The following is a 9,537-nucleotide window of genomic DNA, read 5'->3' on the forward strand; positions in this document are numbered from 1 at the left end:
AAACTATTTGTGTTTTGGCAGGTAAAATATCATTCAATAATTTTTTTTAAAAAATCAGTATAAATTTGACCTGTTATTATGTTGCTTTTGATGCTGCTGAGATTAATCATCTTTTTTTCTCTTTTGTTACAAACTTGCTTCTTTTCCTGTGCCATTCATATATGGTTTTGTTGAACACTCTCACTCTCCTTGGAAAGGTTTATTTTCCTTTTCTGATTTGTTGCCTTTTCCTCCATCCTGTCTCATATTTACTGTCTGTCCTTACAGATGTAAGAAGCTTAGGGATGTACCTAAAGAAAGACAAGATAAGAATGATCTGTGTCACCAGGGCTACTCCCTTTCAATGAGTCCATATAAGATTGTATTGATACGTTTATCAGGCTGGTTTAATGAGATAAATGCAATATATAAAGCTTTTAAGATCTATTCCAAAGGTAGGAAGGATGCACGTTTGGATGTTGACAAAGTCTAGGACAGCACAGTTGTGCCTCAGAGCCACCCAGCCAAATGTTTCTATGGTTCACACAAACTTTGGTTACAGAGGCAAGAATATCCAGTAAATATTGAGCCAGATAAAAGGTGTTTCAAGAAGCTGGAGAGCACAGAAGATGTGGCACAGCTGTGCTTTTAAAGGCACCTGCAGAAAGTTACCACTGTATAAGTGTATTATTGAGTATCCCACCTTAATTCTCCTTGGAAAAGCACTTTCCTCAAGCTAACTAATTTTCCTTCCTTCATCACTTCAAACCAAACCCACCTCATTGCATCCACACAAGAACATCACAGCCCATTTGATAAGCAGCTTCTTGGCAGAAGAGAAACAGCAGAGCTGAGCTACCAACACAGAATATAAGACTTTAACTCCCATTACTCCATTTCTTGGAATCTGCTCATATTAGAGAGCTGAGCCCCACCTCAGATCCCACCCAGCAGTCTGTGCTCAAGTTGAAACCCAATACAGTGCACAAAGCTGCAGCTGCCAGCAGCTCTCTCTCCAACAGGTACAGCTGACACTGCCATTGCTGGCCATCAGGGGACTTCTCAGCAAGGTCTAAATCACATTTTCCAACACCTTTGCCAGGCCACCAACACATCCCCAAGTGAAAACCCCAGCCCTCTACACATTGCTCACCAGGCTTCCTACCAGGTACCATCGTATCCCCAGTACCTTTGCCCCACGTTCATCCCTCTGCCTCAGGGGCACCCAGCACCCCTGAACAATCAAACCTCCCACAGCACAGGAGAGGGAATTCATATTCCAACCCAAGCAGAATTCCCAGCTCCCCATGACATCAGGCTTTCCTGCAGGCAGCCACAGACCCCCCCACACCAACAGGACTTCCACAGAGCACCACAACCGAGGCAGCCCAGCCCACAAGAGTCTATAATGCTCAGTGCTTCTTTTGTTTGCTTGACCTTACCAAGTGGTCCAAGGCTACACCACACCCTGAAGTTTCTCTTCCTCCATTCTCCACAAGCTCTTGCAGCTTGTTTTGTCCTGTGGCTCTGCATTAAGCTCCCCCTTATTTGCTTTGGCACATGGCACCAATTTGATGTGAAGCTGCATGACCCAAACAGCAGCACCACCAAAGAGAAAAGGTATGAGACACAGGAGGACTGGAAGGGAAAGGAGTCTTCACATGGCCATGAGTGACCTGACATTAGACTAGGCTTACACTGGCTTCAGGCAACAGATTTTCTGTCCACAAACCCCAGAAACACAAAATCTTTCACACTGTCTGTCACAGCTTAGGTGTTGCTATCTACACTCACCTCTCTTACTTCTCTGGCTCAAGGCTGGGCATGAGAAACCAGCACCAACACAATGAGTGCTGCTCCCAGGGGGAGCACAGCTCTTAAAAAAGCCATTTCTGCAAGTGGTCTGGATGAAACCTCTTCCTATTGTTTCCTTCAACAAACAAAAAACCACCAAACCTGGAGACAATTCTCTGTCAACTTGCTGCAGCACAAAGTCCATCCTTGAGCTCAAGTGGTACCACCAGAGCTATTGGGAGGAAAAGACACCTTTTTACTTGGCAAAAGCATGAAGTGTGTCCTGCCAACAGACAGATAAACAGATCACTTCTCCTGAAGCACACAAGCACCAGTGAGGTTTGGAGCAGGTGGGTTATTGCCCCATCTCAGCAGTGTGCAGAAAGACCAAGTAACTGTTTCAACCTGCAGCTGCGTTGACTGCATGATCAGACCTGGACGTGTGGCAGCTTCCTGCTCTCAATTTTTCGTCCAAGCATGGCAGACCTGCACTTCTGTAAGAATCCTACATTTTCTGAACATGTTGACAAAAGCTAACACGAGCACCAGCAATGTAAAAGTGTTGAAGGAAAGGCAGGTGGTCTCCCAGGGGCTACCACACCTAAGCAGCAAGCTGCAAACAATCCATGACCAACCACCACAGGCAAATGGCTCAGTGAAGAATTTCTTTCTGGATGTTCCTCAGGATTGAAAGAGGAAACACTTGACACAAATACATTCCAACATGCTAGTGGAGAAAGAAATTGTCAGCTATGAGCCAGTCATGACTACACTGATACCATCAGTTATCAGACCAGAAGCAAGCCACACTCCCTGGGTATTAGAGCTGCCCCCACGTCCCACTGCACCAAGTTAAATTCTCTTAAAATGAAATCCAACCTTGTTTTCTGGAAGATTTGAAAATCAGTGTAAGATGAGAGCATCAACCCTCCCTTTAAACTGGTGCTATTGGTCAGGGGTGAATGTGAACCCACAGCAAACATGATTCAGACCATCAGTTACTGGGCTCTTCACTACTGATTAACGAGCAAACCCAGCCAAGGAGCACGCTCGCGGCTGTCTCGGTTCTTGTCACTCATGTGATTTCTAACACAGATGTTTGATCACTCAGATTAAAGAGTGCCCAGTCTTCAGACTGCACCAAAAAAAATAACAGTAAAGCAGCAAACAGTTTTTAGACTATTTTTCCTTCTCTCTCCTACTGCCACTAAAACTTACAAGACAGGGCCGGCTCCTGGGTCACACCTTCTAGGAACACAATGGAACTAGCACCACAGGATCAGTTTATCTTCTCTCATCAGATCAACTATTCAACCACACCAAGGATCACCTGATAACAGATCATCTTCCTTTAGCAAGGGCATACACAGGCAACAGTAGCAGCTACGCAAATTATCACAGAACCACATAAGAATTCAGGTTGTAAGGGACCTCCTCCAGCTCAAAGCAGAGTCCATTAGGAGACAAGACCAGGTTGTCCATGCCTTTATCCACTTTGATCCCCAAAAGCTGATGCTGGAGACTACATAAGCTCTAAGGGCAACCTGTTCCAATGCTTGACTGTCCTCACAGAGGGCAGCTCTCCCACCTCCAGCCAGAATCCCAGCTCTTCTAATTCCTGCCCCTTGTCTCCTGTGCTCCCACCAAGCATCTTGTGAAAAGCCTGGCTCCTGCTGATGGTTTGAGAGGTATCAGAGCTCGGATCAAGCCCTGCTCAAGCCTTCTCTTCTCTAGGCTAAACACACCAAGGCCAGGCAGAAACACAGGGTGATGAAACACTGGAACTTACTGGGGGACACCATACACCACCAGTCATCACAACATACCATAGAATCCCAGACTGGTTTGGGTTGGAAAGGAGATAATCTTAAAGATCGTCTAGATCCAAACCCCTGCATGGGCAGGGACCCCTCCCACCAGCCCAGGCTGCTCCAAGCCCCATCCAACCTGCTCTTCAACACTGCCAGGGATGGGGCAGCCACAGCTTCCCTGGGCAACCTGGGCCAAGGTCTCACCACCCTCAGAGGAAAGAATTTCCTCCTCTTGTCCAACCTCCATCTCCCCTCTTCCAGTTTTAATCCATCCCCCTTGTCCTCTCCCTCCCTGCCCTTGTCCCAAGCCCCTCCCCAGCTTTCCTGGAGCCCCTTCAGGCACTGGAAGGTGCTCTCAGGTCTCCCTGGAGCCTTCTCTTCTCCAGGCTGAACACCCCAACTCTCCCAGCCTGGCTCTAGAGCAGAGCTGCTCCAGCCTCTGGTCATCTCCGTGGCCTCCTCTGGACTCTCTCCAGGAGCTCCATGTCCTTCCTGTGTTGGGGGCCCCAAAGCTGGACACAGTTCTCCAGATGGGGTCTCAGCAGAGCCAAGTAACAAGGGACCATCACCCTTCTTGACTTGCTGGCCATGCTTCATATGAAAGTAATTTCTCTCAAACACACTGTACCTCCTTCTCAGAAATCCCAACTTTGTGGTCAACCTTTCTCAGTCTGAAAACCTGTGAAACCTCCAGTCCAGCAGCAAACTCATGTATTCAGAGACAGAACAAAAATGCTTCTCTGTGGTATCTTTGCCATTGTCTCCACAGAAGCTGACTGATCCATGGAGGTTAACCACCTGCAAATGATTGCTCCAGGCCAGTCAGAAATTATTGATTTCAAGATAGACCCTCACCTAGTAATTGCTATGGCTGCACTGTGCAAAAAAAATTACATTATTCTAAACATGCTTTCAGATCTAAAAATAATTAAGTTGAGATGTGTGAAGAGTGGAGGGTTGGAAAAGGATTAAAGGGAAGAGTGACAAGGAACAGATTGTTTCCTTCTGAGAAATATGGAAAATAAATTGACTTTCCCCTTCTCAATCTTTTTATTCGTCTCCTCCAACTTTATTAAAACAAATTCATGCAGAAAATATGCCAACCTGAAGTATATGGTGGGGTTTTTTTGTTACAGATGTCAGCAAGGACAAGGCCATTAGTAAATACAGCAGATGGGGAAGGCCCTGGAAAAGCTGTCCCTGTACCCACAGCTTGGTGCTCACCCTGGTTGCAACCCAACAGGGACAGAGTCAGTTGAGATGATTTTCAAATCTATGGACATCAACTGTATTTCATGTGATTGGACAGAAAGGCAATGTTAAGCAACAGCCACAGTGCTGCACATCTGGCATTTTCTCCACAGAATATTTTTGCTGCCATCAAAAACCTGAAGTTCACAAAGCTGAAGTCACATCTCTTTTCCCCAGGATGAACCCAAAACTCCTCAGTTTTCAAGTAACAGAAGAGACATTGGGGGGCAGAAGGGGGTTGAAGTAGGACACCACATTTTTTCTTTATCTTTTAGGCACAGTAACCTAACATTTAATCTTAAAGAAACAGAAGAAAATAAGGTATTTCTGTCTCTCCATCTCTATCATAACAGCTGCTTTGGGTTAAGAGGAAAATTAGGAACTGATTTTTAATTTATGGAAGAAACAAGGTCACATTTCAGTTATAATCTTTTTTTCTCCACTAATTCACTAGTTACAAATTAACTATGTTTGTTCATGAACTCAGCAGCAAAATAATATTGAGTATGATTTTTTTATTCCACACAGGACTTGTACCAACAACTGCCATCTGACCCTGGCAAGTTTCCTAGTGGTCCACAACTGCAGTTTGGCACATGTGAAAACAATTGCTGGTTAGTGTTTGTCAAAGTAGCCAGCTGTGTAAGTAATAGCCCTGAATTAGATGGCACACAGGTAATCACCCCTAAAAACCTAACTCTAAGTACCCTGCTACAGTGGTAAATGCAAGAGGACAGAGGTAATATGCTATTTCACATTATACTGCCCCATAATTCCAGGTTTAGCCCCAGCACTCCCATATTATTGACTGGCTGCAAGCAAAATATGGGAAGTTTTCTCCAACATGCTTTATGATCCACAAGCTTTCACCTCTGTAAGCTGGGCTGCCTGCACCTCCCCTCCATACCCTGCCATCAGGTCTTCAGTACAGCTCCAACTTTCCTCAATCAATGTGCCTGAAACAAAACCAAGTCACCAAAATTCTTCCTGTGGCATCTGCCCAACCATCTTCCACTTTCAAACCCACACATTTTCCCCTCCTGCTTTGCTTCCTTTTTCCCCCCTGCAGCACACAATAGTCCTGCTTCCAGAAACATGGCATGTAACAGCACAAAACTGGTCAGGTACAAACAGGAATATCAAAACTGTGATGCCACAATTTTTAGTGGTTTTAAAACTCACAGAAATCATGCTTACAACTGCTACCTTATATATTGCAATCCTTACACAAACACAACCCACACCACCACTAACTCCATGATCCTGTTACTAATGACAGAGACAAAAAGAAACCCCAGCAGAGTGAACTGCAGAAAGTTGTTGCCATTTGCATTTTTCTGAATGCACAGAGCAAGTACATTTCAAATAACCTAACAAGTCACTTCCAGTCTTTAAGGAACACAAAGTAACAACCGGGACCCCAGCTGGGGTTGAAAAGCAAGGAAAAAATATCACTGCACTTGAGAGTGGATGATGTTTCACTGATGATGTATGTTAAACAATAATTTCTCTACTTCTATGTGGAGTTCTGTGAAACACCCTTTTTAAAGTCACCACACAGACACAAACACAGGAGGCACAGCTTGAACACAGCTCCTTCCAGAAAAGAAGAAATCAAAGAAGTACCAACTCGAGCAGGGGGCTGGTTCAAGCACCTGGATCTGACTTTCAAGCAACAGATCTGCAACTGATTCCTCCTGAAGCTTTCACCTGGGCTTCGTCCCCGTTCTGTGTGCCAGAAATCCAACTCTAAAACACGTCTGCACTGGAAGTGATGGACTTCAAACCAGCACGAGCAGCTGGAGCATTAGTACAGCCTGCCTCAGACAGGGAGTTAAGTGTGAACCGCCAGAACAACGTCCTGAGGGCTCAATGGCTGCAGAAAATTCACTCATATTAATAAAATGCAACATACCCTTCTCACTACTGTAAAATTTCGGAGGTTTTTGATTGTTTTTAAAGCGAAAAAGGGGCAACAGGTACAGAGATGGCAGGGGAAAAAAACCCATCTCTTGTAGAATCACACCGGGAACTGGCAACTGAAAGGTTAGAGCAGCCGGCTGCCGCAGCCCCCCCGGCACACGCAGGCTGCCAGTTTTCCCCCCAAGGAAGGGCGAACCTTTTGTTTCCTACCCGAGAAAGTGATTCAGCCTCCCCGGGTGAGCTTCAGCCGCCGCTCAACGCTCCGGCCGAGCAGGGCGGGAGGCACGGGCACAGCACCCGAGGGAACCCCAGCCCACCCGGGGGCCGCACCGACCCCGTCCCCTGCCCGCCCAGCCCGGGCACAGCGCGGCAGGGCCCGCGGGGCAGCGGGGAGCGGCCCCGGGGCCTCAGCCCGTGGCGGCAGCAAAGCCCCGAGCAGCCGGGGCAGGGCCGGGAAAGCCCCGGAGCCGCCCCCAGCAGCTCCCGCGGGGCCGAGGGGCAGCGCTCCCCGCCCCGCCGGAGGGATCCGCTCCCCGCGCTGCCCCCGGCCCAGGGCCCCGCTCCCCGGGCCGGGCCCCTCCCGCCGCTCAGCCCCCCCCCTCCCCCCGCGCCAGCCCCCGGCCCCGCGCAGCCCCGGGCTGACCCGGCGGCGCCAGCTCGGGCCCCCCAGCCGGTCCGCGCGGGCGCCGGGCCCCGGCCGCCGCCCCTCGGGGACCGCGCAGCCGGCGCCTCAAAGACGGGGAAGGTCAGGGCGGCTCCGGCCCCGGCTCCCGCCCCGCCCGGCGGCTGCCGGCAGCGCCCCGCCGCGGGGCTGCACCGGAGCGCGGGGCCGCGGGGCGGCCGGTCCCGCTCCCGCTCCCGCTCCCGCCGCTGCCCCGCCCCCCGCACTCACCCGCGGCTCCCACTATGGCGGCGGCGGCGGCCCCGTGCGCGGCGCGACCCGCAGCCTCTCCCGCCCGCGCTCCCCGCCCCGCCCGGCCCCGCCCCGCGGGCCCGCCCCGCGGCATGCCGGGACGGCGAGTCCCACCGGCGGCCGGCGCGCGCAGCGGGAGGGGCGGGCGGGACTACAACTCCCGGCGTGCCCCGCGCCGCCGCCCCCGCCGTGGCTCATTTGAATGAAGGGAAGGGGCCCGCGCGGCGCGGGGCTCGCGGGCGGCGCCCCAGAGCACTGTGGGATAGCGGCGGAGCGCGGGCGGAGGCGCCGCGTTCCCGTCCCACCGGGGCCGGGCCCGCCGGGCCCCGGGAGCCTTCCTGGCACACCCCGCGGCCACCCGCGCCGTCCTCGGGGCGGAGGCTGCGTTTCGTGAGGGAGCTCCGCCGCGCCCTGTGGCCCCGCGGGCCGGCGATGGCCCCGGGGAGGCTGAGGGGAGCCCGGGCCCGCCGCGGCTGCCGGGATCCCGGGCTGTGGCGGTGACAGGATTTCAGCCCAACGCGGGCGGGAGGAGGGGGTTCCGCCTGTGGCCCCTCAGCGAGGAAGTGGGCGATGAGCTGCGAGACAGAGCGGACAGCCCGGAGGCGGTTCTTTACTCCCCTAACACGGGCTTTACAAGCAAAAATCACCTTGAAAAACCAAGCAAAGTTGCTCAGCCGGCTTGCAGCGGAAAGAGTTAGCACAAAGGCTGTGGGGTGGTATAAAAAATAACAGCTAACAAGCAGAGGAAGGGTCTACACCCCACGGTTTCTCTGGAGACCCCACAGCGCGTTCCCTCCAGCAGCAGCAGAGAGGGCTGAAAAGGTGCAGAATGAACCTGACCTGGGGGGTTTGGGTCCCTGGGCTGAGCCTGAAAGACAGTTCAGCTCTTGGCTGGTACCGACCAGATTTCAGCCCAACTCTGAGCGCTGCCGTACCTGCCCGCAGAGCCGCGGGCTCCGTGGGGCAGCCAGCACCGCACAACCTGCAGGTGCGTGAGCGTCTGTGTCCCCGCGGGGGCAGGGTGAGGGTGGCTGACACTCAGCCTCTTGCCTAGACTCTAAACGTTGCACTAAACGTCTCCTAGCAGGTTTCTCCTATTTGAAAAGAAGCAAACCTTGAGTCGGGTTGGTGTCTCGTGGCTTCTTACCCTGCATGTCTGGGGAATGGAGACAGCAAGGAGGTGAGATTCCACTGAGTAGAAGTGAACAATAAATAAGGGATTTTAACACACACACCCCATTTTGTTTTCTGACTGAGGTGCTGGTTCACGCTTGAGAGAAAATGAGGAGCTTTTTCATTGCTTTTATCATGACATTCTCAGACTCCCAGCTGGCAGCCCGAGATCTGTTTATGTGCTCCAAACCTTGTGGTTACCACTGATGTCTCTCCCCCAGGGGGAAAGATGTCAGTGAAATGACAGGCACCATCCTGACCACAGTTCTTTGTGGACTCAGCTTAAGGATTTATGTCAGGAACAAAACCTGGTTTTAGATCGTGGAGCCTGTGACTTACACGGGTTAATTAGCTTGTGCACAGCAAGTCTGACCCAGCAGATTTATATAGGAATATCTAGGAACAGGGCTGGTTATACACCAATGCAAAGCTCTGCATATACAGAAAAAGCTACTTTTTATTTGCTCTTCATCCAGAAAGACCAAAGACAAGGATTTGTGTGATGTGGATCACCTTGTCTAGCTCACGTGCTGTGGAGTCGGTTCCAAACGTAGGACCCAAGCCAGGAGCTTGTGGGCCTTGAGAATAAAATGGTGTTGCTTTTCCTTCTGCTCTTCCTGTAGTAGCCACTATAGTGGGATAAGTATCTTTTAGGATGTGATTACCCAGCTCCTTTATGCTCCCTGCAGTGTG

The 9,537-nt window shown here is 51.1% G+C and overlaps 1 protein-coding gene across 3 annotated transcripts in view; it reads right to left on the reverse strand.

The window, feature by feature from the left end:
- The window catches only part of NUTF2 (nuclear transport factor 2), a 28,042-nt gene extending 20,313 nt beyond the window's left edge, over nt 1–7,729 (reverse strand). The window contains exon 1 of one of the 3 annotated variants that reach the window (XM_051629418.1): nt 7,651–7,729. The gene's annotated coding sequence lies outside the window, so the exon portion shown is untranslated. Of the gene's footprint in view, nt 1–70; nt 262–7,401; nt 7,618–7,650 lie in introns of those variants that run through there. The other 2 variants (XM_051629417.1, XM_051629419.1) reach the window with 2 other exon arrangements.
- Between the last annotated feature and the right edge of the window lie 1,808 nt (nt 7,730–9,537).

This window comes from Apus apus, chromosome 11 (genome assembly GCF_020740795.1).
Source record: "Apus apus isolate bApuApu2 chromosome 11, bApuApu2.pri.cur, whole genome shotgun sequence".
In the NCBI taxonomy this organism is placed as follows: Eukaryota; Metazoa; Chordata; class Aves; order Apodiformes; family Apodidae; genus Apus; species Apus apus.